The sequence below is a fragment of the Lampetra fluviatilis genome, chromosome 46 (assembly GCF_964198595.1).
Source record: "Lampetra fluviatilis chromosome 46, kcLamFluv1.1, whole genome shotgun sequence".
Classification (NCBI taxonomy): Eukaryota; Metazoa; Chordata; class Hyperoartia; order Petromyzontiformes; family Petromyzontidae; genus Lampetra; species Lampetra fluviatilis.
In genome coordinates, this window is record NC_136320.1 from 2,114,107 (window position 1) to 2,140,082 (window position 25,976).

A 25,976-nucleotide genomic window follows, 5' to 3' on the forward strand; every position below is an offset into this window, starting at 1 on the left:
TTAATTGTTTTTATATGCGGTATACCCGAGTCAAAGTGGGGGCAGGCCCTGCCCAATACCTTTCAAGGCCATTCTTGCGTTGAACAAATGTAAATATCGTTATTTCATGGCGCTGGGGGTAAATTTAATTTCGTAAGAATTTGCTAATTTATTTCAGGAGAGCCACCCTCAATCGTAAGAACCCTTTTTCTGCTATTGTTTTTTTTTTAAATAGAGGTTTTCACCCAATTATTGACGACCATTGATCATTGTACACGTGTCGGGAGGAAACCGGTGCACCCGGAAAAGACCCAATGAAAAAACGTGAGAGTACAACACTCCATCCCCCGTACAGATGGAAACAGATGGCGATTAGTCCACTTTGCTATACCGCCTTCTCGTGGCGAGCCAAGGGAACGACATCTCCTCGACTCCCACGGGAAAGCAGTTTCACAACAATCCGTGTGTGATCCACCAACTATCGCTGCTGCCTCCGCAGTGCAGGATTACACAGGCGTGCGACACCACCGTGCCCGACCGCCTTTGTCTTCCCAGTGATGATGTTGTACATGCCGCACCAGGTATTGGTATTTTTTAGTTTAAGACCAAGTCGACCGAAACTGCACCTTGATAGGTGATCGCTCTCGGAAGCTGCCGCAAAAGTCTACGCAGGTGTTTATTTGCGAGGCAGTGCCGGATTATCCTAGTAGCAAAAGTAGCTACATATGTAGGTACGGGCCCCGCACTTTCAAAGGCGTGGCGCTAAATGCTTTCAAGCTATCAATTCCAGTTCAGTGATTCTGCACTTGCTCTATTACTATAGTACTATACTGCCTTCAACTTTTATGAACGACTGGGTGTTTAAGCTTAGCGATTTGTCGTGTTATCTGGCTGTATAGCAATGAAAAAAATACAATTACTTTACAATGCAAGTAAAAAATGTGTGTTTGAATATTTACGTGTTTATTTATTTATTTAGGGCCCCTTTATAACATATGCTACAGGCCCCACACTCGCTTAAGACAAAGATCCCCCCTATAGCCTTGACAGACTTTTGGGGCAAGTACTGTTAGCAAGCACCTTTGAAGGCTGGAATGGCACACGTGGGGAAGAGTGGCCAGCACCACGCCCGACCGCTTTTGTTTCCCCAGTGGCGCTGTTTACACACCGCACCAGGGACTCGTTTGAGGCCGACTCGACCGAGAGAAGGTACAGGATCGGCTCAAATATCCGCCACCATTATTGGTTGTGAGCGGTAATAAAACTCAAGCGCCGGGTTCCTAACACAGCGCGCTAACCGTTGCGCCAACCACTCCCTACTCCCTGAACACTACTTGTAGACACACACACACACAGTGGCCCCACGTGTTCACCACCCAGGAAACTCACTTTCAAGGCAAAGACTAAAAACTTCTCAGAGTTAGAAGGCGTCTAGGATCGACAGCGAAAAGAAAGAGAACAAAGGAGATTCTAGATCAATGTCGAAGACAGTGATAAGTGAAGGGAATACAATTAGGGGGGGGTAGCGGGGGGGGGATGTACATCAAGGATCAGGCATAGCACAGGGAAAAAAAAGGTGCGATTTGCAGGAATCTGTGAACCGCAGTGAATCTGAGACGATCGCAGCGCCGAAGCATCGTATCGATGCACTCTCGCAACCCCGCATTATTCTTGGCTTTGTATTGATCATCATCATCATCAAATCACCCAATTGGGATTGCACACACAAAGCGGCAACCATCGCCCCCTGCTGGCAGGATAGTGCCCGCTTGCAGGCCAGGTGCCGAGTCAGATTGCGCCGCAAAGGGACAGCTGCCACTGGGGGGTGCCCCTTTCAAATGTCCCTTTAACACGTAGCAGTAGCAGGCTTTCCCGACCAATATCATGCATGTTTTTTTGGGGGGGTGGGGGAGGGTGGGTTAGATCGCGTAAATATAAATGTGTCGTTAAACCCGCCACCACCCGACACGGCCAATTCGTTACTAGTTCAGCACGCCGGAGAGTAAAACCAACAACATTTACAATTCAAGTACCGTGACGTTTCGCCGGTAATTGATGAGGCCTGGTTGTAATTACCGGCGAAACGCCGTACACAATACCAAACCCCCCCCTTCTATTATGGACCTTTCAAATGTGTTGACATGAGATGTGAGATTGATCTCTACGGGGGGGGGGGTGGGGGTGTAATCAAGGGATGAGGTCTATTCTCTGTAATAGCAGTGCCAAGACGTGAACACGAAGTGCAAGAGGGCCCACGGTGGGTCACCAGAAAGCCGGAGTGGTACGAACGACGCATTAAATCAAACAAATGAACGGCTAACCGACAGGAGCGATATCTCCCGAGCATCCGGCGTCTCGCACGGCTGTTGTTGCCGTGGTCGCAATCGCAATTTATATTCACACGGAGGGGCGGGGTGAGTCTGAACGCAGCGGTTTGTAGAAATGCAGATTTGTTAATACGACGCCGAGGTTAGGCAGCGGTCGTCTTGAAGATGAGCGCGGGGGGGGGGGGGAGTTGGTGGGTTGCGTGACCCCGGAGAATGGGTAGCGGTTGTTTACGCTCTCGTCCGAGGCGCGAGATGCCGACGGAGGAGGGTCCCTCCGAGACCGCGTCTCGAAATATGCGGATAAGTGGAAATTGATTAAGGATAATCAACGTGGGTTTAGGAAGAGGATTAAACCCATTACGTATTATTATTATTGCTCTTTATTTTCCGCACTTGATTTGATTTATTAATGATTACCCACGATATGGGCATTATAGCTCGAATCATATTTTTTTTCGTGTCCTCCAACTCCACCCCCGTTCCCTGAACGCAATAAAGAGCGCCACGGATTGCGAGCCGCCGTGTTCTATCCGCCGAGATGTTGCCCGACTGATGCGAACCGCCCTCCGCTTGCACGTTCGCGACGAGCCGTCGGCTTTACGCCAGACAGTCTAGACATTCCAGATGGTTAGCCCCGGCAATTAATTAGCACTGTTGTGTAATGTTCCATATCCACTGGCAGTGTCCTTAAGATTCCTTTGATTGAGACAGACACGAGAGAGCGGGAGTAAGTAATTCAACGCGTTGGCATGCAGGATGAAGCGGAAATGCTTCATGGGAAAATTCACAAACGAGTTTTGTATGCATGCAAGTTGAACGTCCTTCGCAAGGTGCGTAGCCAACCGTGCTAATGGGAGGTGCTGGGGCAGGACAACAAACTGAACACAAAAGCAGTTCTAAAGAAATTAGTTTTCAATCCAAGTTATTTAAAAGTGCATTGCCCCAGTGGCTTCCTAACATCGGAAGGAGGAGCGTTCCAGAGGGCAGCAGAAGAGCATCTGAAAGCGCGCGACCGTCTTTGTTCGGTGGTCAGCCAGATCATTAATAACGGAGGACGCTCAAGTGGTGTCATGGTCAGCGCACTGCAAAAAAAAAATCCAGAGGTCGCAACTTAGACTCCATCTCCCGGCAATGAGGACGTGTCTTTAACCCTAACCCGCCCACCTCCAACCACCGCCCCCCCCACCCCACCGCTTCTGTCCACGCAGCAGAATGAATGGGTTCGCCGCGATGAGTCGATCGGGAGATCGCGTGTAGTGGGGTGGAGTGTCTGGCCAGCAGGTCAAACAAATAGCCTGGAGAGGGCTCTCTCTAGGACTCCCTCAAAGCGGGGCTCCTTCCAACAGCAGTGGCATGAGCACGACATTGCAGGGCTGCACCTTTACACTTATTCACCCTAGGAGGGTCTCAATGATTCTCAAGGAATCTGTTTCAGGAGGGTGCCGCTAACATCGGGATGTTTTGGCCAATTCTATCAATGAGAATTGGTGCTTCACGTGGGAGAAGACATTGACGAATCCGGTTTGAACCGACCAGGCACACGAGGGAGTGACGCTCGACACTCATCGCCACGTCTGCAGGCCCGCACCTACAACGCCGAGCAAGACTCGGTGTTCATACATCCTCGCACTAACCTGACTCAACTCTTCTCCCTTCGCTTTCGGGACCCTGTGAGAGCAGCCGCAATCGTTGGGCACCTTGGCGTTGAGACAAAAAACAGATGTGATTCCTTGCGAAAGGTCGTTAGGCATCGAAGCCAAACAAGACCCCTTTGTCAACGCACAGTCATGCCATGTGCTGAGCGTTGGAACGAGAGTCCGAAAATGGTCCTTCATCCACAATCCTTCACGAACTCGGACACGCTCTGCTCTCTCACGTTGTGTTTTACATTATTTGAATGAATAATGTCAACAATTTAATTATCGATCGTGCTATCAGCGTCGCGTCACTAGAATAAATATCCAGATATCTCGCAGCGCTACGCTTCTTGCTGGAGAACGGCCCGCGGAAGTTGATGCCACAGACCTACCTCTGATGTCCCTTCTTCAAGTGGCCTCTGATCCACACGGTAGAGGGCAGAACTGTCCCACCTGCTCTCCATGTGACAGTAATATTCGACGCGTGACATTCAGACCGATACATTTAATTGGCAAAGCTGCAATTGATCCCAACTAAGCGCATACTTACATTCATTGTGATGGTTCTTTGGGCAGATTAACCAATATTCATTGATTACAAATTTTGAGTGCAAATGTTTGCTATCCTTGCCGTCCCTCCTAAGACGTGTTGTCATTTCTACGTCGTGAAATGGTTTTAGTATCCCAACCCCCCGAGTCCCACTTTTAAAATCCAGCTTGGCATGAAAACAAGAGATTTGTTCTTTCAAGTTTCTAACTTCTTCTTCTTCGGCTGATGTTGATGTTGGGTTACAACTATGATTTTACATTGGGGTGGTTGATTAGCCAGATGATTGCGGAGTCAGAAGTAGCAGCCGAGTGGTGAATCATCGCTGCTGCGATGATGATGCCGCCTCCTGATTCGTATCCGTGAATCGGGCAATGAAACGTTTTGTGCTCCATCGCACTGTTCTGGGCGGTGACCCACAGTCGCCGCACAGGGAGCAGAGGAAAGTTTTGATTTCCCAAATGTGCATCATCATCATCAGATATCCGTCGTTGCTGCTGCTGCTACTGCTGCCGGGGTTTGTGCAGTTGATGCGTGTCAGGGGCTGTGGCCCAGAAGCCTTTGCGGAGGAAGACCGAAGCCGCCGATCTTCCGTGTCGGTGCGACTTCTGGTGAACTCCGTTTGGCTTTCCAAGCAGCAGCAGCAGTAGCTTCATCATCATCATAGCCACCACCACCACCAGTGTCGAAGTTGCATTGTTGAAGGTTAAGCGCGTCGGTAGAAGTAACAACATTAGTTTTGGGGCACTGCGTTGACAGCGGTGCACGAACAACACCGTGACGAGTCCCGGTGTTTTTTTAAAATCTTTTTTTATCTTCTTGTAACTCGTCGGAGGGGGGGGGGGAGAGTCGGGGGTGGCGGGCGGGGTGTTAAGGATTTGTAGTATTTGGGGGGGGGGGGTAGTGTCTGTGGTGGGTGCGGCGTCCCCAGGCCCGAGGGAGTTCGCCCGCCGACACCAGACCGTAGAGCGCCTACTCCCGGCGCCGTGATGTCGCCCGGCGCGCGGGATGGGATTGGTAACGGGGACGAGAAGCGGACGTCGATCAGCGCTCCTCGCCCCCCCCCCCCGCAAGCTCCGCATGGAGATCGCTGGGGGACGCGGAGAGGCGCGGCGCGCTGATAAGTGCGGAGCGTCGTCACATTCTGGCGACGAGAAGCGTCCATCAACCGCGACAGTCGACGAGGTAGGGTGGGTGGGTGGGGGGTGCTCTCGACCGGTGCTCGAGAGCGATTTGCGAGCGCCGCTTGACAGCAAAATGAACGCGTCCAGGACGCGCGGCGCAGCGGTTAATCAGGCGGACGCAATCACCAGATGCACCGAATGTCCTCCGGATTGTTATGCACTTTGTCCCCGAATTCGAAAAGCGAAAGATTTCGGGCGACGTCTTATAATCAGACGGCGGTCGACGGGGACGCGACCGGCACGCATGAGCGCGTGGGTTCGATCGCGGACCAGGGCGATGTCTGTTTGTTATTTCGAATTCGCGCGGCTCTCTCTCTCTGTCTCACCCCGTAGCGGTCGCGTGGATTTTTCTCGGGGTCCTCTAGTTTTGCCCCCCCCCGCCCTCCACGTTTAGAATCAACGTGCGCTTAAGATTATATTTGTTTTGCGACTGAAAATGCCCACGTGTGATGATGATGATGATATTAGCCACTTCGATGAGCTAGCATGCGTGGGGCCATGTCGCCCTCTGAAAAAAGGCTGCATAGCTCAGTGGGCTTTACCTCGCAAATAAAATCGTTTAGTTTAGGGTTACCACGGCCATTTACACGCTACACGTGTGAACAAATTTGAATTACTGTATTGGCACTGAGCAGCCAATAACTTTGTTTCCACCACACAACCAATTATGATACACATGTTGCTTCTCCCCGATGTCTACTCTATTTATTGTAATTTAATTCGTTACTTATTCGTTTCCTGTTTTTGCTGGTTGAATTTGATGGGAAAAAATATGTTTTATTTTGGACAAGTCTTACTTTGCAGAGCCTCTTTTCATTCAGATAATACGGTTCCAATCGGAGCAACGCGCTCATGGTCGAGCAGATAGAGAGAGAGAACTTTAGTTGGAAGACACGTTGAAGAAAATGTCAACACTCGCGGCATCAGAGTTATGGAAGACCGCCGCTCCACGTGTCCCAGAGATTAGGGCACTTAGCGTGGCACCGCTGCGATTCTCAAGATCCTCGGTTTGAAGCCAAGCAGCTGCGTGTGATTGAATGGGGTTCTCAAGTGGAGTGGGTTGGTGGTCTCAGTCCAGTCGCTAATGGCTGACTGCACACAACAACAAAAACACGTTGACAAAAATGTGGGGTTAAAAAAATATATATATTTGTCTGAATGACAGCTCTTGAGAATTCGCCACGTGACGAACCTTGCTCTCGTAATGGCCGAACGAGTGGGAAGTGCTGCCCTCTACTGTGTGTGGACCAGAGCGTCACTTGAAGAAGAATAAGAAGAGATCTCAGAGGTAGCTCTGTAATATCCACTTCTGCGGGCCGTTCACCGACACGACAGTGACGCACTTCTGTCATTCAGCGCGTGGCACGGACGCCGATGACGCAGATCGGGGGATGGAATTGCGGGACACGGAACAAAAAAAGAACAGGGACAAGACTGCCGTTCGGTGTGGAGCTTGTTGTGCCGTGATTTAGAGATACTGGTCTATGGGTTCAGCACGCGGGGAGACCGCAGGAGATAAATATTTTAATTCGGCGATTGTATCCGCGGCGCACGTCACCGGCGCAGTCGGTGTGAAGAGCAGCGACGCGGTGATGCGGACGCGGCATCGTTGATAATTCAAAGCAAAAAAAGGGGTGAGAATGTCATCAGGGGGCCCTTATCTCACGCGCGTCATCGCAGCAATTCAGCTCCGTAGAAAAGGTGCACTTTACAAGAGAAATTAAATTAAAAACAAATTCTCGCAATATTGTAACACGCGATATTAAATTTGTGATAATCGCCACACGTAATCACACCTCGATTTGTGCTATATGTGAAACAGCATAAAACGATCTCTCTCTATATATACAATTGGATATATAGGTCACGGCGAATGGCAATTTTCAAGTATTGACGCTATTTTCCTAATTGGATGAAATGTGGTGTTTTACTCTGCAACACCAGAGTTGGGGCCAAAGGCTCCCCACGGAGGAGCAGGTTCATACACGAGGAGTCCCCGCACAGACCGTGCCTGGCTTCCATCTGCCTGTTCGAGAGGATTTCTTGGCCTACTCTTCCACACTGGTCACGTGTTTTGGAAGAGGCGGGAGGAAGCACAGTTTTATCCCACGCATCTCGCGCAAAATAAAACCCAGAATCCTTTGCCATTGCATGCCACTTGCGAAAAGCAATGCCGGCCGCCTCTGATAGCTCGTAAACAATTACCTGTTTTTTACACACAAAGACAGACGCGTAGACATTACAGACTGTTGGGGCAAGTGCTGTTAGCGAGACCTATGAAGGCCTGAACAGCACACGAAGGGGTGGAATGCCAACACCACTCCCGGCCGCCTTTGTCTCCCCAGTGGCTGATGTTTACACATCGCACCAGGTACTCATTTGATGCTGAGTCGACCTAGGGAAGGCCGAGGACCGGTTCAGACAGTCATCACCGGTGTTGGTGGCAGTGAGCGGGAATTGAACTCGGGTGGCCCGGTTCGTAGCGCAAAGCGCGCTGACCGCCGCATTGCCGCTCCCAAAGCAGACGCAATCAAACATGCGCACAAACAGACACAACAACCGCCATTCGCCACTAAGTGGCGGTAACGTCACGACGACGCTTGTGCCAGGCTATGTGCACCTTGAGGCTACGTGAAGTGTCGACCGCCCGCTGGCAGGAGGTCACGGGGCAGACCCAGGTGCCACGGGTCGACTGACTGAGATGACCGAGATGACTGGCTGATGCACCACCTGTGCCCCCTACTGTGCCAATTTGCTGTGCTTTAGCCACCCGGCGCTCCGCTCGTTGTTGTGAGCGTCGCTCCTCCGCCCTCCGTTGTTGTTGGAGGGCGACTGCTTCCAATTGCCCAGCAGCGTCCTTCACGAGCCTCCTCCACAGAGGCCAATCTTGACACCGCTGATACCAGTCATCGGCAAGTCCACTCAGCTACACATCCTCCTGTACCACATCACTCAATCTCTTCTCTAGCCCGTGCCGCGCCTGTTTAGACATACGCACACGCGCGCACACAGACACACAGGCGCACGGATGAAGAGGCCAACAATCTGCAGAGAAGTAAAGGTCTCCGCTATGCGGAGGTTAATCCACAGCCCGTGGGCTTTCAGCTGAAATATTATTTCCGCAAAAAAAGGCAATCAGCGGGGGCTTTACTCGGCAAATGAAATATGCTCCAGCCTACTTGAACTAATTTGCCATAAAACATACTCATCAGGAAAGCACACACCAAGCTAATGCACTGTCTGTTCTCTGCATTGAGGAAAAAGTTGCACTTCAATTACGTCCATTACATTTTTATCGAGTTCGGTTATTAATGGAAGGAAGAAAAAACTGTGGGTGCTGGATGCGTGCTACTTTCGCTGGAGCTGTCACTCAAACCCGAAGCGGCGTCCGTCTCTGTCACATCGCGGCAAGAAGGGCCGCGCTCACGGACGCGTATGTGCACGGGGGTAGGCCCCGGCTCACTGCGTGGTGGCACGGCGCGTGTGTACGTGCAGGGCCCAGTGCCGGATTAAGCTAGTGCGGGGCCTGTAGCATATGTTATAGAGGGGCCTTAATTTTGTTTTTATGTTAAAACAGAAATGTTTTACTTGCATAGTAAAGTAATTGTATTTGTTAATTTGCTACACAGCCGGATAATACAACAATTCGCTCGCCGTAAACACCCAGTCGTTCATAAAAGTTGAAGGCGGTATAGTACTATAGTAATAGAGCAAGTGCAGAATCACCGAACCGGAATTGATAGCTTGAAATAATTTAGCGCGGGGCCCTTGAAAGTGCGGGGCCCGTAGCATTAGTAGCTACGTTTGCTACTTGTTTAATCCGGCATTGGCTGGGCCCAATCTGTAATGACTTACAACGCTCAAAACGTCCTTGTTCCTCAGTACCTGCAGTCCTGTGCTGCCCCCTTAGACCCCGCGAGTTCAAGCGAGAATGTTTAATTCTACGCTGGGCGGTAGTAGGTAGGGGCTTTCTCGAGTGTGGCGCCTAAGATGTGGAACTCTCTTCCGCGGGGACCTCAGATTGACACCGAGCACCGGACGGTTCGGGAAACTCTGCAAGACCTCATTCTTTCCTTTTTGATTTTCCTTGAGTATGTCCCCTAATTTTGATATATTTTATAGATATGTCTTGATTTTATAGGTGGGGACTACCCTTCCTTTAATTGGTATTGTAAAGTATTGCGATGCCCTCTTTTCGAGTTTTTACAAAAAAATTACAAGTTGAATGAATAAACTTTACGTGAACGAAAATACACAAATTCGCCAGTTTTTTCCATTGAAAATAGGTACATTTCAAAATACCACTGCCCTGGTCACAAAAGCAAAGTTTGTAGGGAATAATAGCCATTTTCTATACGTCTTAGGCATAAGCAATTACGAAATAACACTTACTACCCAGGAGCAAAAAAAAGTAATTGTTACACAGTGATATTATTATTATTTCACACAACTGTGCTGTACCGTACTTGACTTGCCGTGCCTCGTCCACCGCCAAAGAATGTCAGGAGGCGCGCGTGCAATATGAATGATTAGACATTTCAATTATTTTTTATAGATTTTTACAAATAAATATATATTTTTATATAATAATAATATATAGTTTAATATATTTAAAAAAAATTCAATTTTACATATATTTTTTTATATGTATATAAAAATTATATATAGACATTTTTTATTTTTCTTATTCTTCTTCTGCCCTCCAGCTGCGCGATCCGCCTCGAGACACGGACCTTCTCCCTCCCCCCCCCTTCCAAATTCCCCGAGCCAGATGATGCCATTAGCGTTATTACACAAACAACTGCCGTAACGGCCTCTATTCAATTACCTCGATTGGCCACAGCTGTCGGGCGGGAAAGAGGGTTTGTCTATTTTCTTTTTTTAAATGTAGAAGCCCCTCGACCGATCACTCTGCTGCTGGCTCCGAAGAGTGTGGGAGGTGTGGGGGGGTGGGGGGGGTGTGGGTGGGGGTGGGGGGTGGGGGGGGTGGGTGGGGTGTTGGGGTGGGGGGGTGTGGGGGGGGAGGGGGGGAATGGGGGGGGGGGGGAATGGGAGGGGGGAATGGAGGTGTGGGGGGTGTGGGGGGGGATGTGGGGGGGATGTGGGGGGGGTGTGGGGGGGTGTGGGGGGGTGTGGGGGGGGTGTGGGGGGTGTGGGGGGGGGTGTGGGGGGGAATGGGGGGGGAATGGGGGGGGAATGGGAGAGGGGAATGGAGGTGTGGGGGGTGTGGGGGGGGATGTGGGGGGGATGTGGGGGGTGTGGGGGGGTGTGGGGGGGTGTGGGGGGGTGTGGGGGGGTGTGGGGGGGTGTGGGGGGGGGTGTGGGGGGTGGGGGGGATGTGGGGGGGTGTGGGGGGGTGTGGGGGGGGGGTGTGGGGGGGTGGGGGGGATGTGGGGGGTGTGGGGTATTGTGGGAGAGGTTTTTGGGGGGGTGTGGGGGAGGTTTATAGGGGGTTGTGAGGGGGTTTGGGGGGGAGCGGTAGCGTAATGGTTAGCGCGCTGGGCTATGAACCTGGCGACCATGGTTCAATTCCCGCTCACGGCCAACACCAGTGCCGATTATCTGAACAGGTCCTGGGCCTCCCCTAGGTCGACTCAGCCTCAAATGAGTACCCGGTGTGGTGTGTAAACATTGCCACTGGAAAGACAAATGCGGTCGGGCGTGGTGCTGGCCACCCACCCCCTCGTGTACCGTTCCGGCCTTCATAGGTGATCTCTAACAGCACTTGCACCTCCAGTCTCTTAAGGCTATACGGGGGATCTTTGTCTTTGTGTGGGGTGCCAGGAAGCCACGAGCAATCCGGAACTTTCGCCCTCCCGGGTCTCTCAGTGTAGGGGATTGGGGGTGGACGGTGGCCCAGATGTGCGAGGGCCACCACCGACTACGTGGCATATATCTATTTTTTTTTAAGCCGACAGGTAACTTTAAAAAAATAATGGGGAAAAGGTGTAGCCCTGCAAGCGGCTTGCTCGCGTCATTGCTGGCGGAAGGCGTTGTACTAAGAAGGTCGACAGAGTTCCTCGCCAGAGGGTACATCGGCCTACTTTTCCACGCTGGCCCCAGACGTCCGTGGAGTTTAAGTGGAAGTGATTTCCTGCTCCTGTGAGCGTTGAGGTGGTGACTCATCTTTCGTTTACAGCCCTGAGCCAGTGGTGGAAATTCCACGTTCCTATGGTGGGGCGCGAGTCTCTCCGTAGCAAAAAAACCACCGCTGTTGACGTCGGCACAATGTGGTGCTCATTTTTGTTAATCGACCCCAGAGTCAAGACCCGTCCAAGATTCGAAGTCACAACTTTCCACCACGCGGCCAACTTGATTGACAGCTGTGAACCCATTCATCCGGCTGGATGGACAGGGGAGGCGAGGGGAACGGGGATTGTTTAAGAGTCCTGTCTCCATTATTTTAGCTTGCAGCGCAGGGAAATGGAATCGAACCGGCGACCCCTGGATTACAGCTCCAGTGTGCTAACCATTTCACCGCCAGTGTGGCAGCGTCCCAAGTAATGGAAGCTAAATAATGCATCGCGAGGTACCCAATCTATCCCTCTCTTGGGAGCGCGCGTGTGTGTGTTGTGTGTGTCCGCACATGTGTGTGTGTGTGCGTGCGGTCAAGTGCAAATATTCAGGTGGAAGAAGATACGAGAGGGTGCGGACTATCCTTGCCACGTGTGCTTTGGAATGACTGTGCCTGAGTGACCACACGCACAAAGAAATATACCCCCCGTATGGCCTATACAGACTGTTGGTGCAGGTGCTGTTAGCGAACAGCTATCAATGCCGGAAATGCACAGAAGCGGGTGGGTGACCAGCATTATGCCGGGTCGCCTTTGTCTCCCTAAGTGGCGATGTTTACACATCCCACCAGGTACTCATTTGAGTCATCCTCGGGGAGGGCCAGGACAGGTTCGGATAATCGTCACTGGTGTTGGCCGTGAGTAGGAATCACATTTGGGTCGCTGGCTTCGTAGAGCAACATCCCGCACACACACACGCACACGCGCGCGTGCATGCTCACACACTTGCACGTTCAACAGATTGTGCGCGTCAAGCTATAATTGGCTGCTGCAGTGGTTGGCACACTGCTCTTTGAACCCCTTGCAAACCGAGTTTAATTATCGGCCACGGCGAAGATTTGGTGGTCAGTGATATTTGATAATTTAGAGTTCTTTTTAGTTAGATAGCATAAATATAAATGTGTCCTTAACCCGCTACCACCCGACACAGCCAATTAGGAAGGTTTGTCACGTAAACAAAACGTAGCAATTCGCTACTAGTAACAGCACACCGGTTGTGTGTTGGAGAGTGAACCCACCACAACATTTACAATTCGAGTGCCGTGACGTTTCGCCAGTGATTACAACGACCAGCATCATCAGGCGACAGCCAGATATGTGCAGAAATCCTCTTTTGTTCTTAAGTAGAGGAATGAATGTGATGTCGTCACTTGTGTGCCAATCAGGTGCGAAGGCCGGGGGGAGGGGGGGTCATGTATGCATATAAATGACATTGGATATCCATTACCGGCTGGGTTATTCATAGGGTAATCAACATATATTATACATGCACATTGCGCTTGTACACCATGCCGTGTTTTTTGTGCACAAAAATCGCAGTACCTGTTGTCTGCTCACAGTTAATCACCATCGACCTGTGGTGGTGAACTGTGTAGGCATGCAGTTGAAGCAGTGTAGAACTTCAGTTTAACACGGAGGCTTCTGAGTGTAGAACTTGATGATTCGCTCCCAAGCAGCACTAAGCCTGCAGCTATCAGAACGGTCAAAATGTGTTTTATTTCTCTCAATTTTGGTAGCCAGTGATATCCGAATCCATCCTGAGCCACCGCCCACCCCCCCCCCCCCGTCTTCACCAACTCTCACTGACAAGAATAAAGGCCTTCATCCATCAGGGCTGGAGAACTGATAGCATCATCCTAAAATCCACACGACCACGGGAAGAGAGAGAGACTTACACATTCAAAAATCAGGGTCGGGGGTCGAACCCACGACCTCCTGTATACCTGGCGAACATCTCGCCACCGCGGTCCACCAAAATCGTGGCTTTCCTGCGCCATTACATCGCTACAATGGGGGTCCTCGTCATTTTGCCGGGCTGATCACCAGGTGTTGTAAGGCAATTGGCCGCACTGCGTGTTCACGAAACGGCGATCACGCTGAGTGTCGCTCCTACGTACGCGTCGTGCATTCCCTCCCCGGCTGTCCACTGTGCATACCGCACGAAAGCCAAACTCTCGTAAAATGGTCATTGGCCAAACATCCTAATGAAGCAAGATCATCTTGAGAGAGTGTTTGGAGACTCAATGAGGCCCTCCTCGGTAAATAATTGCCATTATTGTTCTTGTTATCACGCGCTCAAGGTCACGCCAAGGTCACTCGCTTGATTCGTGTTTTCCATATACGGCCCATATACGGCTTATTATCGGGTACAGTGTGTGCAGAACATGTCCTATGATCACCATAATGTTGTTCTTCATTCATTTAACCAGCCATTCTTGAGCTCAGGAGATGCTCCACTCATTCTTCTGCCGGACATTAAGCCCATCATTATATACGGAACGCATCAGTTGACGAGAGACCAGGCCTAATTCGGTTGATAGCGCTCTCGTCCCCACCCTAATTACATTTCGGGAGAGGGGGGGTGGTGACGGCGAGCGGTTCCTCGGCTCGCTGTTCGTTATGCGCAGGTGGGGTAAAAAAATAAATAGGTGTAGCGAAATAATTAATTGGCTAAACAGAAGCGGGGAATTAAAAACATAAGCACCACGACCAACGGAAACAATTTTCTGCCCGACGGCTTAGTCACCCACTTACATGCATCTTGCACCGTGGAAATTTCATTATCGTCATTAGGATATGGGGTCTAACATACGCGCAGCATGAAAACACACACACAGAATTGATCTTTAGCAAAAGGGCATTATTCAAATTAGCAGCGGCGGGGTGGGGTGGATTAGGGGGGGGGGGGTTACAGCGGGAGAGGATTACCGTGGCGGCGACTACAGATCTTGGAGAGACGCGACGCAGCGCGAACGTGGAGATGGGTCACGACCACTCCTCGCGATTGGAGCCGAACGTCGGCTGGCCAGCCCCGCGCCAGGCCTTATCACTTCGGACATCGCGACGCCTCGGATATCCCCCAAACCTCACCCCACCCCACCCCCCTGCACACAATCCTTGCGAGGAACGTGGCAGCAGCCCCTCCGTAGCCCAGGGACCCCCGCAGCCGTTACCACGGAAATCACTTTTAATCTCCCTCCATTACGCGTTATTGTTTTAATGGCGTGGCGGGGGTCCGTACGCATGCAACATTTAATGGCATTGTTACCACACGCACGCACACACAGGCGCACACTTATCATTATGAATCACTAATGGTTTGAGAAAACTGATAACAGAGATTTCTAACTCGGCCAAATTGCGATGAGAACGACAACTCCTGACGGTCGGGGTTCTGAGAGTCCCAGCGCCCGGAGCTCATTACAAAGCAACGTCGCTGTCGGTCGGGGGCCACGGGAGTTATCACGATCCGTCCCCCAGAGCCGGTCTTGTGCGCAGCCTGATGACTCAGCTCCTGCCACGGCCCGCTCTCATTTCCGCATCGTCCGTCCATTCCGTTTATGTTGAGGACCCTATAGGGTCATTCACAAAACCACTGCGTGCCCATTTTTCTATTTTTGTCCGTCCAGATTATTTTATTTTTTGCTCCGGTAGAGAATTGCCATCCTGAGCGTGGCCCGTTGGCTTCAAACGCGAACGTCAAAAAATTCGCTGCGTCCTGTTGTGCCCTGGTTTCACCGTCCAGACTTCTGCGAGATGTGGAAAAAATTGAGATCTTGAAACTAAGCCACGGCTTTTAACGCGAATCTCAACAATGCATTGAACAATTAAAAATGTATTTGCATGTTGCGATGCACGCTCCAGATTTGCTGACAGTGAAAGAATCATTCACTGGTCAACACACTTTTTCTTGCATAAGGCATTCCAACGGTTTTAAGGTAAATTTGGGGTGCTGATTCCAAATCTGGCATCAGTTTTTGTCTATCACATCAGGTTTTTGAGATATCAAATATTGCATTTTCAATAAAAACTGCAGAAGAAAAATATTAAATAAATGTGGATATCTACATAAAATGACATTATAAACACACTATTTTAAAAATACAGCACCATATTTTAACACTAAAGCAGTCACTGACTCGCAAAAAAAATTAGTTTTTCTTGTTGACCAGTGTAATCTGAAGAAAGGCCACCACGACGGCGTTAGTTTGTCGCGGCTGTGCTGTACACGGCTCCCCGATGCGCGTGGTTCAGGTTGACGATGACGTTTCGCTCCGCGTGCTTCTTCAAGAACCGAATTCGTTTCATGAAGAAGCTGCACAGCGAGTGGAGACAAACAAGAGCACGTGGCGCAAACTTAAAAGAAAACATTTTGGAGAGACCTGGTCATTGTCCATGAATGTCAACCTCAACAGTTCATGTCTACAGTCTTACCGAAGCCATCAACAGAAGGTGTGTACAGGATGTGTGGGAAATGTTATGTTGGTCAAACAGGACGAATGATCAGCAAGAGACTAAAATAACATCAGATGAATAATAAATTATCCCAAATACAACTGTCGGAAGTAGCAGAACACACGCACCAACAAGGACACTCAATTGATTTTGATAATGTTGAAGTTCTGTGCAAAACTAGCTACTACTATTGAAATTGAAAGAAATAAAATAACTTTAACCGTTCGGATAGCTACCGCCTTAGTGCTGCGTGGAAGCTAATCATCATATAATACTTTATTTAAATGCATGCCTACAAAGGGCAGCTTACTTCAATAGGGATTACCGTTGGGACGGCTATTTTAATACACACAATAGACAGGAATGAAAAGTTTCAAGGGCTCGCATAATGCATAATGTGCGTTGGCTCAGTAATACCCCCCCCCCCCCCCCACGTGGCGCAAGAGCGCAGAAGCGTGGTCACCACATCTACGCCTCTATATAAGGAACGAAACAGGTTGACTTCTCCACAAATCAGCTGTCACCTGATGAAGCTAGTTGTAATTACTGGCGAAACGTCGTACTCAGATTGTAACTGGTAGGAATCTGGTTACACCAGCCCACACGGGATTATTGTGTCTGTCCGTCCGTCGTGCAGGGAGGGGCTGGGTGGGGAAGGAGGGGCTGGGTGGGGAGGGGTTGATCACCCCGTGGTGCCCTTATAAAACTCAATGTTTAACCTACTCACGCCGGCTTGTGCCTGCCCTCACAGTCGGGCATATTTGCTGAATACACCACGCCGCCGTTGACCCTGGCCATTGACCGAGCAACCCAACGTTACTACCAGCTCTCTCCGTAGGAATGTGTAAATGTTGTGGCTTAGCTCTCCAACACACCGGTGTGCTGTGCTAGTGACGAATTGGCCACGTTCTGTTTATGTGACATCCCTTACGAGTTGGCTGTGTCGGGTGGTGTCAGGATTTGACGACACATTTATATATTTACGCAATCTAACCCAAAAAAAACTCTATTACGGAGTCTTCCTTCTGTGTGGGGTTGAGACATCATCCCAGAAAATAAAAGACGTGGCACATCCCATCTCACCGCAACGAAAGTGGATGATTTGGAATATTTGCAGCAGCGGCGGCGGCGGCGGCTGCGGCGGCGGCGGCGGCGGCGGCGCGCGTCACGCGTCGCGCGATGGGGGTTTTAATTCATGAATGCAATCTTTGTTCGCCGGTAGGAGTTGCAGATGTATCGGCGATCGCGGCCGTTGCACAGCGAGGAAGAAGCGCGCCCATCAGGGGAGCTCAGCGTGTGGGGCAAAGCAGCAATCAGGTGGTGGGGGGGGGGGGTCACGCGGGGTCAGGGACGCTGTCGCACGATCTCTGACAAGCCGTTCAAGGCAACATCGTTGTCCGTGTCGACAAAGCGAGGCAGTTTTAGAAAGGAAAATGATCTCCCCATCTTACCATCATCCAACACCCCCCCCCCCCCCCGATTGTGATATTGGCATCATGTTGACATGAGACGAAGGGGTGTTCAAGTTGTCATGAGATGAAAAAGTGTTCATGTGTTCATGATGTGTGTTGTCTCACGTTGACGTATCTGCGAGTTGGCAGCGCGTTGCGGAGGATCGCGGTTCGAGACTTCATTTGTTCACGTCCACCGTGAAGGGTGTAGCAAAGAAGCGGACGTGAACAAAACCCGAGCAGGATTGACCAGGGCGTTGGCCGGGCTCGAACCGCGAACCTCTGCGACCCGCGGCATGCGTGCTACTGCTCGGCCAGGTCACCGCCCCAAAAACGCCGAGGTCAGTATCGAGGCCACTCAACGCCAGCTGCTCAAGGCTAAGAACGGTGATAAAGCCACGGATGGCCTCGAGGCCGGGTCCTGCGTCCAAGCCCGCAGGCCCTAGGCCAGGGGTCAGAAACCAAAATAAGAAGAATAGCCAATTTAGTTCGAATTCGGAAGAAAAAAAAACCTTCAATATTTCAAGAGCCGCAATGCATTGTGGTGAATACAAGACGCTGGTCCTTTTTTTAAACGTTGTCACGAAGCAGTCCTTAAAGAGCCGCATGATCAGAGGCACAGGTGGGGTGGGCATCGATTTGAGCGCCACGTTGGCCAGATGTTAACGACCTCGCCTGGCAAACAGGAGGTCGTGCGTTCGATCCAGACCCTGACGCCTGCATATTTGATATATGGAGTTTGCATGTTCTCCCAGTGGTCGCGTGAATTTTCGTCCGGGTCCTCTCGTTTTCCCCTCCACTGTTTAGAAACGTGTCTTTAAAGTATTTGGCTGTTGTAAATTTCCACGCGATAAGCCACTTCGTTGTGCTATCGTTAGTGGCCAGGTCGCTTCTGAAAAACGAGCTACACAGCTGAGTTGGCCCTACCTGGCAAAATAAAAAACAACCGTTTTATAGTTTAGTTTATTATTTTAAATAAAACGTTTTCTTATCGGACCCTCCTTAAATAAATTATAGCAGCATCCGTTGCAGTGAACGCGGTGAGAAGCTGGATCCGTGCGCCTATACATTTTAATTCGTCCGTACATCCTACGCATTTCCCATAAATGTGCTAAATTCCTCTTGATATGCAAATTATTTTGTCAAGGCGCTCTTCTTCCACCTCCAACCCAGCTTATATATACGCTCCAAGCTTGGCAGTGTTTTATTCTTCACCTGAAGACGGCTGCTTGCGTTGTGGCCGAAACGTCGTGAGAACTATTTTATTATGTTTTTTATTTTTTTATTTTATTACTTCCCTTCTACGTGACTTTACCGAAAGAACCAAGAAGATCGTCCGTACCTGCAATTGAAGTGAGAAATGTTTCGAGAACACGGCAGAGCACGCACGGTACCCCAGCTGTACGCACACATTCACGACTCGATTTGGCACGACACAGAATAACTCACGGTGGCGGCGATCTAACGGGACGGATGCGCGCTTGGACCGAGTTCACACGCTTCAAAAGCAACGGTTCATTTGAAAAGAGGAGGTGGGTGGGTGGGGGTGGGAGGGAGGGAAGACCTCCACGTTATTGCGTCGTCTTTATTTCTTAATTAGTTGGCTGCAATTCTGCGCCGCTTACCAACTCAATTAAGGCGTGGAGTGATGAATGACGGTGGCCAGGCCCGCGCAGACGTTCGAGCTTCCGCGGCACCCTTTGATGTCGGGCCCCGAGTGGCGTATCTCCCGCACACAGCGCCCGGCGTGTCGGCTCGTACCGCCTCGTGGTGTCCGGGTAAGGGGGGGGAGCAAGAGGGGAGGAGGGCGGTTTGCTTTGAAACTTAGTAACCCCCCCCCCCCCCGCTAGGAGAACACCCGGTGACTGGCCATCACCCGCTAGTCCTAGTTACGTACGGCGAATACTGCAGTTCGTAAGGGCTTCGCGGTGGCTAGGAGATGTTAACTACCTCGTCTGTTATACAAGAGGTCGTGGGTTCGATCCCGACCCTGATGTCTGTATATTTTGAGCGTGTTCTCTCTCTCTCTGTCTCTTTCCCCGTGGTCGCGTAGGATTTTTCTCCTGGTCCTCCAGTTTTCCCCTCCACATTTATAATCAACGTCACGTGCTTAGAGTATTTGGCTGCTATACATTTCCAGACGATAAGTCACTTCGTTGAGCTATAATTTGTGGCCAGGGTCGCTAATGGAAAAGAAAAGAGCTATATCTCAGTGGGCATTAATTTGATAAAATACAAATTTAAAACGATAAAGTTTAATAAGTTTAAATCGTTTGTTGGTGGCATTCTTTTGCTATGCGTGGATGCGTCGACTGATGGTAATGATGATGGAGAGCGCTCATATCGACAGAGGACGCGTGAAGGACACACAGAGTTACAGAGACACGGGGGCATACGCCGGTACATGGACATACGATGACGACCCCCCCCCCTCCCCGTATAGTCTTTTATCAGACAGTTGGGGCAAGTGTTAGCGAGCACCTATGAATGGCGGAACGGCATCGAGTGGGTGTCGAGCACCACGCCGTGGCCGCCTTTGTCTCCCTCGTGGCGATGTTTACACACCGCAATAGGTACTCGTTTGAGGCCGAGTCGACCTAGAGGGGGGCCCAGGACCAGTTCAGATAATCGTCATAGGTGTTGGACGGCGGCGGGAATCGAGCTCGCGTCGTAGCATAGCACGCTAGCCGCTAACAGACTGTAGGAGCAAGTGCTGTGAGCGAGCACCTATGGAGGTCCACACAGCTGCACACGCACAGCTAAACACACACGCAGAGATAATCATGCAATATTTGCACGCACACAACTAGCGACACACACACACACACAGCTGTATACAAACACAATGGCGAGCACACACACACACACACCACCTAGGAAGAGCGACATTTTACAGAATGACGACAAGTTTTGAAATCCGATCAAGAGCTTTGGGATGCTTCCGGGGAAATGAGTTAACCGTGGATAATTGTTGTTAACTCGGTGTTCCGTTGACCACATTCGTACTGTGGAGTGTCCTTGCATCTCCGCATGCGTCTCAGGTGTTATCGTGCGTCGAGCGGGGATGATGATGCTGCTGATGATGAAAGGTTGGGAACGCAACTCGCCGCAGACTCAGTCGGTGATGCCTCCATTGTGTTACAAGGACGAGCACAGACCAAGACCGCTGTCAGTGGCTGCAATCACAGGAAAATCACAGGGTGGGAATGTGCACGCTAACAATGTGACAGTCACCAGTCATCAACCGTTGCTGGCCCGAGCTGTCAGTAATGTCTCTTCTCTGGCTCTCGGCGACAGTTGAGGCTCAAGACCGTTCTGTTCTCTAGCCGTGGGTGTTCTGCAGTGGCCTAGCGTGTCGCAAGTAATGAAATGGGGCCTCCTGTGCAATATCCACGATCTATACTCTTTGTTTCTTTCGGTAAAGTCACGTAGGTATAAAATAAAATAAATCACGACGTTCATGTTTAATCTTCTTGGTTCTTTCGGTAAAGTCACGTAGAAGGGAAATAATAAAATAATAAAAATAAAACAATAAAATACAATTCTCACGACGTTTCGGCCACAACGCAAGCAGCCGTCTTCAGGTGAAGAACAGGTCTGTCGGAAAGACAGCGTCTTCATTCAGACGCGTCGTGAGAATTATTTTATTATGTTTTATTTTTATTATTTTATTATTTCCCTTCTACGTGACTTTACCGAAAGAACCAAGAAGATTAATCCCTGCAGTCACGAAAGCTTAAAATCGAAGTTCCTGTTCAAGTTCAGCAGTTCCACTGCTGGATTATATTTTTTCCGCCTGAGGACGACCGCTTGTGTTGCGATCGAAACGTCGTCATTTCTTGTATTTCATACCTACGTGACTTTACAGAAAGAACCAAAGAGTATGGATTCCTGCAGTCACGAAAGCTTCAAATCAAGATCCACGATCTACATTGTCCGGCGTGTGTGCCACACTGCCCCACGGGTTCTGATGCTGTTGCACCGCCTGTACTCTCGACAGGAATGCAAATTACCGGTCTATATTATTTTATTTGGCTCATGACTTTACCATTCTGATCTATTTCCTTACCCGGGCAGACGCCTCCTACATCATCATCACGACCCATGGGCAGGTAGCCAGTCGGTGTCCACTGTACATTTCGTCATTTGTTTCCACTTTCCTCTGTCCTGTGCCAATGTGCCCAAGCGGTGTCACATCTTTCTGGCACCGATCTCTTACGTCGCCAATCCATTCTCAGCCTCCTCTTCTACAAAAATAAAACAAATAATAAACGCATTTCCATCGCATTTATTTGATGCACACGTGACCCCAATTTCTACAGCACGTTCAGATGCGGCCACGTAACGCGACTTTTGTAAATCAAAATCGCATTGTGTAACTCGTATTCTAGAGACACGCGAGAGCGAGAGAGAGACGGACACGGGTAATTAATCCACGGCAGGTCGGGGTCCTCAATGCCCTCCCGCAGCTACAGCTCGGGTGGTGTCGGTGGAATTTTAGGTCAAAGTAGGAATTCCATTACTGCCACCGCTCCCGCGATGAGCACCACTCGCCGTCGTTTGTGGACCCCGGTGACAGAACAAAGCTCCCCCCCCCCTGAGTCGGGGGAAATGCTCCACCACGGCGGATGACAGCGAGGCGCTGCCCGCCAGCTCCTCCGGATACGCGCGGTGTGGGAACGTAGCGCGCCACGCTTCTAACCTCTCCCCCCACCCCCTTCTCGCCCCCAATTTCAATTCCCAATTCTCACTTTTTTTATTCATCGTCGGGAAGAGAAGCGCTCGCTCCGATCCAGAGTGCAACGCTCAACTCCAAGGGAGCCCCATTAACCACGCGGGGAGTCTCCTGCCCACGGAGATTCTTCGCTCGAGCGGCTGAGACGAGGCCATCGCCGCTGGCTCTCGCTCCGAAACGCGCGAGTACACGGTTAGCCTACCGGTTGTATGGGTTCGATTGTACGACTGCACAGATTAAATAACAAAAAAAAATACGCAAATGGTCGCGGGTGGAAAGAGCTTTCACTTTTCGATTAAAAAATAATTTCTTTAGAACTGATTTTTGCGCGTGTTTAGTTTGTTGTTCTTCGCCCGCACCTTCGATTAGCACGGTTGGCTACGTGCGGTGTGAAAAAAGTCCAACACACATACGTACTATAATAATAAGGGGTTTCCCCTTTTTTATGGCGACAAAACTGAAACCTTTTGCAAGGAATCATGTTTACATTAACCACAATACTTGCAGTTAGAGTGCAAACAAAAAACAAAAAAGGGGAAAACCCTATTATTATTATATTTTGGTACTGGCAAAGTGAGGCCTCATGATATACATACTGTACATGCTTTTGTCCCCACATTAGAGGCACAGTCCTCCCCAATGTTTTCCCCTCTCTTCCTTCCCGTTGCTGTCCAGCAGTTATCTCCGGACTCTAAACAGCCATCTCCCTCGGCGTCTTTCCCCCTCCTCTCGGTCCCTACGCCATCGGAGTCAGTGTTCGTCTCTCACCGCTCTCCTCCTCAGCTGTTCTCATGACAACACCCCCTGACCGTTCCCCCGGGATTAATTTCGCTCGCTTTATCATCGGTTACCATGGGTGCGTGACCCAATGTTCTTCTGCTTGTTTTCATAATCCCTTAACCCAACTCGTACAATTTCTTTCCCCAACGTACGTACTTCTCTGCGTACCGGGTCCCAAATGGTACAGCGACACAAAAGTAGAAAAAGCTCCCCCTTCCCCACGGGAGCACCTCTGATAAGGCGCGCGCCTTTTCATTGCGAAGCACTTTTTTCGTTTCATTTTGCTCCGGTGGCTACCGCCAAAACGCATTGAAATGAATTGTGGCGGGAGACGAGCAATTAAAAAAAAAACACCCCCAACACTTTTAGACTCCCCAAACAACCGGCAATCGCTTCTATCACGGCCTACCACGAGGAATGTCATCCCGACAATAATTAAAATCGCTACGAGAGGAGAGAAATGTCGGCTCGTCGCACCTACAGCGGTAATGAGAGATTGTCTGCCGCCCCCTCCCCCTTGTCTCCCCCCCCCCCACCCCCGGATTATCCCACCTCCCACTCCTCGACTGACGATTCAGCCTTCCCATACCAATTCTTGTAAGTGTTTTGGTGTAATATTTAACACCAGTTGCGATGTTTTTTTCTCTTCCTTCGAGGTTCGCTGGACCAGTGAGAGCGCAGAGAGCAGACGCCGTCGTTACTCAGATCTGCGTCGCGCTCCACGTCCGTTTAAAAAAAAATGGCTCCTCTGCCGCGTGTCGTTTGGCACGAACGCCCGACGTTTCGCTCCACGCGCCGCGAGCCTCTGCAAGCCGAAATCGAAACGGTGATGCGCTTGCAATCGTCCGCTCCTCTTGGAAGCTCCCAACGTGCGAAGCGGAACGTCTGACAGGGCACGACCCGCAACGCTCGTCGGGTTAAAATACCGTGGCCGCAGTAGCAGCAGCATTTGTTTCAAGTTTGTTTAACATCGACCGTGTCGTGCCCCCCTCCCCCCACCCCCGCCCTAAGGTCCAGGTAGAGGACTGCCCGAGTCGAAAGAGCACCCGGGAGTGGAGGTGGTTTGGTTTAGCGTCACGTGAGGACGCAGCGGCAGCAACGGCGGCGGACATCGAGAGGACAACCGAATCACGTTCATCGACCTCGGCCTACAAAAAAAAATGAAACAACTCAATTGCGATTCAATAGAACGGCTTTAATTGAAGCAGCTGGGAGTCCCTGGGGATTCATTACGTCTCTTCTGCAAAGGAGCCCAAACGGCGTATTCAAGGGCAGCCCCCCCCCTCCCCCCCATTAAAACGCAGAGATCCCGAGCTGTGACCGCGAATGTGCGATACGTGCCCTACTTTTATTTTGACGTTAATTTTCTCTCCACATTTGTCAAATTGTTGTCGTTGTTGAACGCCGCAATTTGGACCACGGCCACTGGTCCACGTGCCCGGCAAGTGGCACCCCACGGGGGGTGGGGTGGGGGGGGGGGTACGGGAGAGAAAGACCCACAGAATATTTAGCCGGTGCGTTCGAATCTCAACGACATCAGCCCCCCCCATCCCCTCCCCCAGGACAAACGCTGTCGTTATCACACGCACGAAGCCCCACCCCCCCCCCCATCTCTCTTTCTCCGTAGTTTTTCGCAGGCGTTTGTGCAAAATTCGCACGCGCGATCCACAGTCGACGGTGGCGTTTCATGGTCCAAGAACGCTGGACTCGCTGGACTTGCAATCGCCGCTGCGATTTGATCTTCCCACGTGAGACAGTTTTGGAACAACGGCTCGTTGCAACTCACTTGCTCCTGGTCCACCCAGCAGAAGTGTCAGTGGGTTCGCCACATTCGGTGGGCAGTGGCCGGTCTCCTTCTTTTCGTACGGCTGATGTAGATGCAGAGCAACGACTGCGATAAAAAAAAAAAACATCAGGTGGTCAAGCCAGGTAACCGTATCAGGAGCACAGGGGAGTGTGTCGCTGTGCAGTGGGGTAAAGTGTGGGTGTTCCAACATCATCCAAGCCCTACTCTTTGGTTCTTTCGGTAAAGTCACATAGGTATAAAATAAAAGAAATCACGACGTTTCGGGCGCAACACAAGCGTCCGTCATCAGGTGGGAAAAAAATATCATCCAGCAGTGGAGCTGCTGAACTGAAACATGAACGTCGCGATTTATTTTATTTTATACCTACGTGACTTTTCCGAAAGAACCAAAGAGTATGGATTCCTGCAGTCACGAAAGCTTCAATCAAGACCATCCAAACCCCCTCGTTCGAGGCCCTTCCTATCAGCAGTGGCGTTAGCGTGCAGTCACGGGGCCGCACCTCTGCCTGCACCTCTGCCTGCACCTCTGTGCAGAACCCAGGCGGCTACGCAAAGCAGCGACACGAGCAAGAAATTGCAGGGCAATTATAGATTACGCTCCTGGAGCAGCGGGCGTGTTTACGCGCGCATGCCGACGGGGCCACGCGCGACTGACAGAGCCACTCAGCCCACTGCGGGCACAAGAGTGGAGAGACACAGGGAGGGGGGAGGCTCACGTTGAAGCGAGCATGAGCGGCTGTCAGTGCGGCCGGCGCGGGCAAACTCTTCCATCGCCGCTACTCCGCGGTGGTGAAATGTTGACTACATCTCCTGGTACACAGGAGGTTGTGGGGGTTCCATCGCGGTCCTGACGCCTGCTCAATATTTGGAAGACGCATGTCTCTGGGTCCGGAGGGGGGGAGGGGGGAAAGAAATCCACGCCACCACGGGGAGAGAGAGCAGGCGTCAAGGGGCCGGGATCGAACCCCACCGCCTCCTGTACACCAGGCGGCAGCGCGAA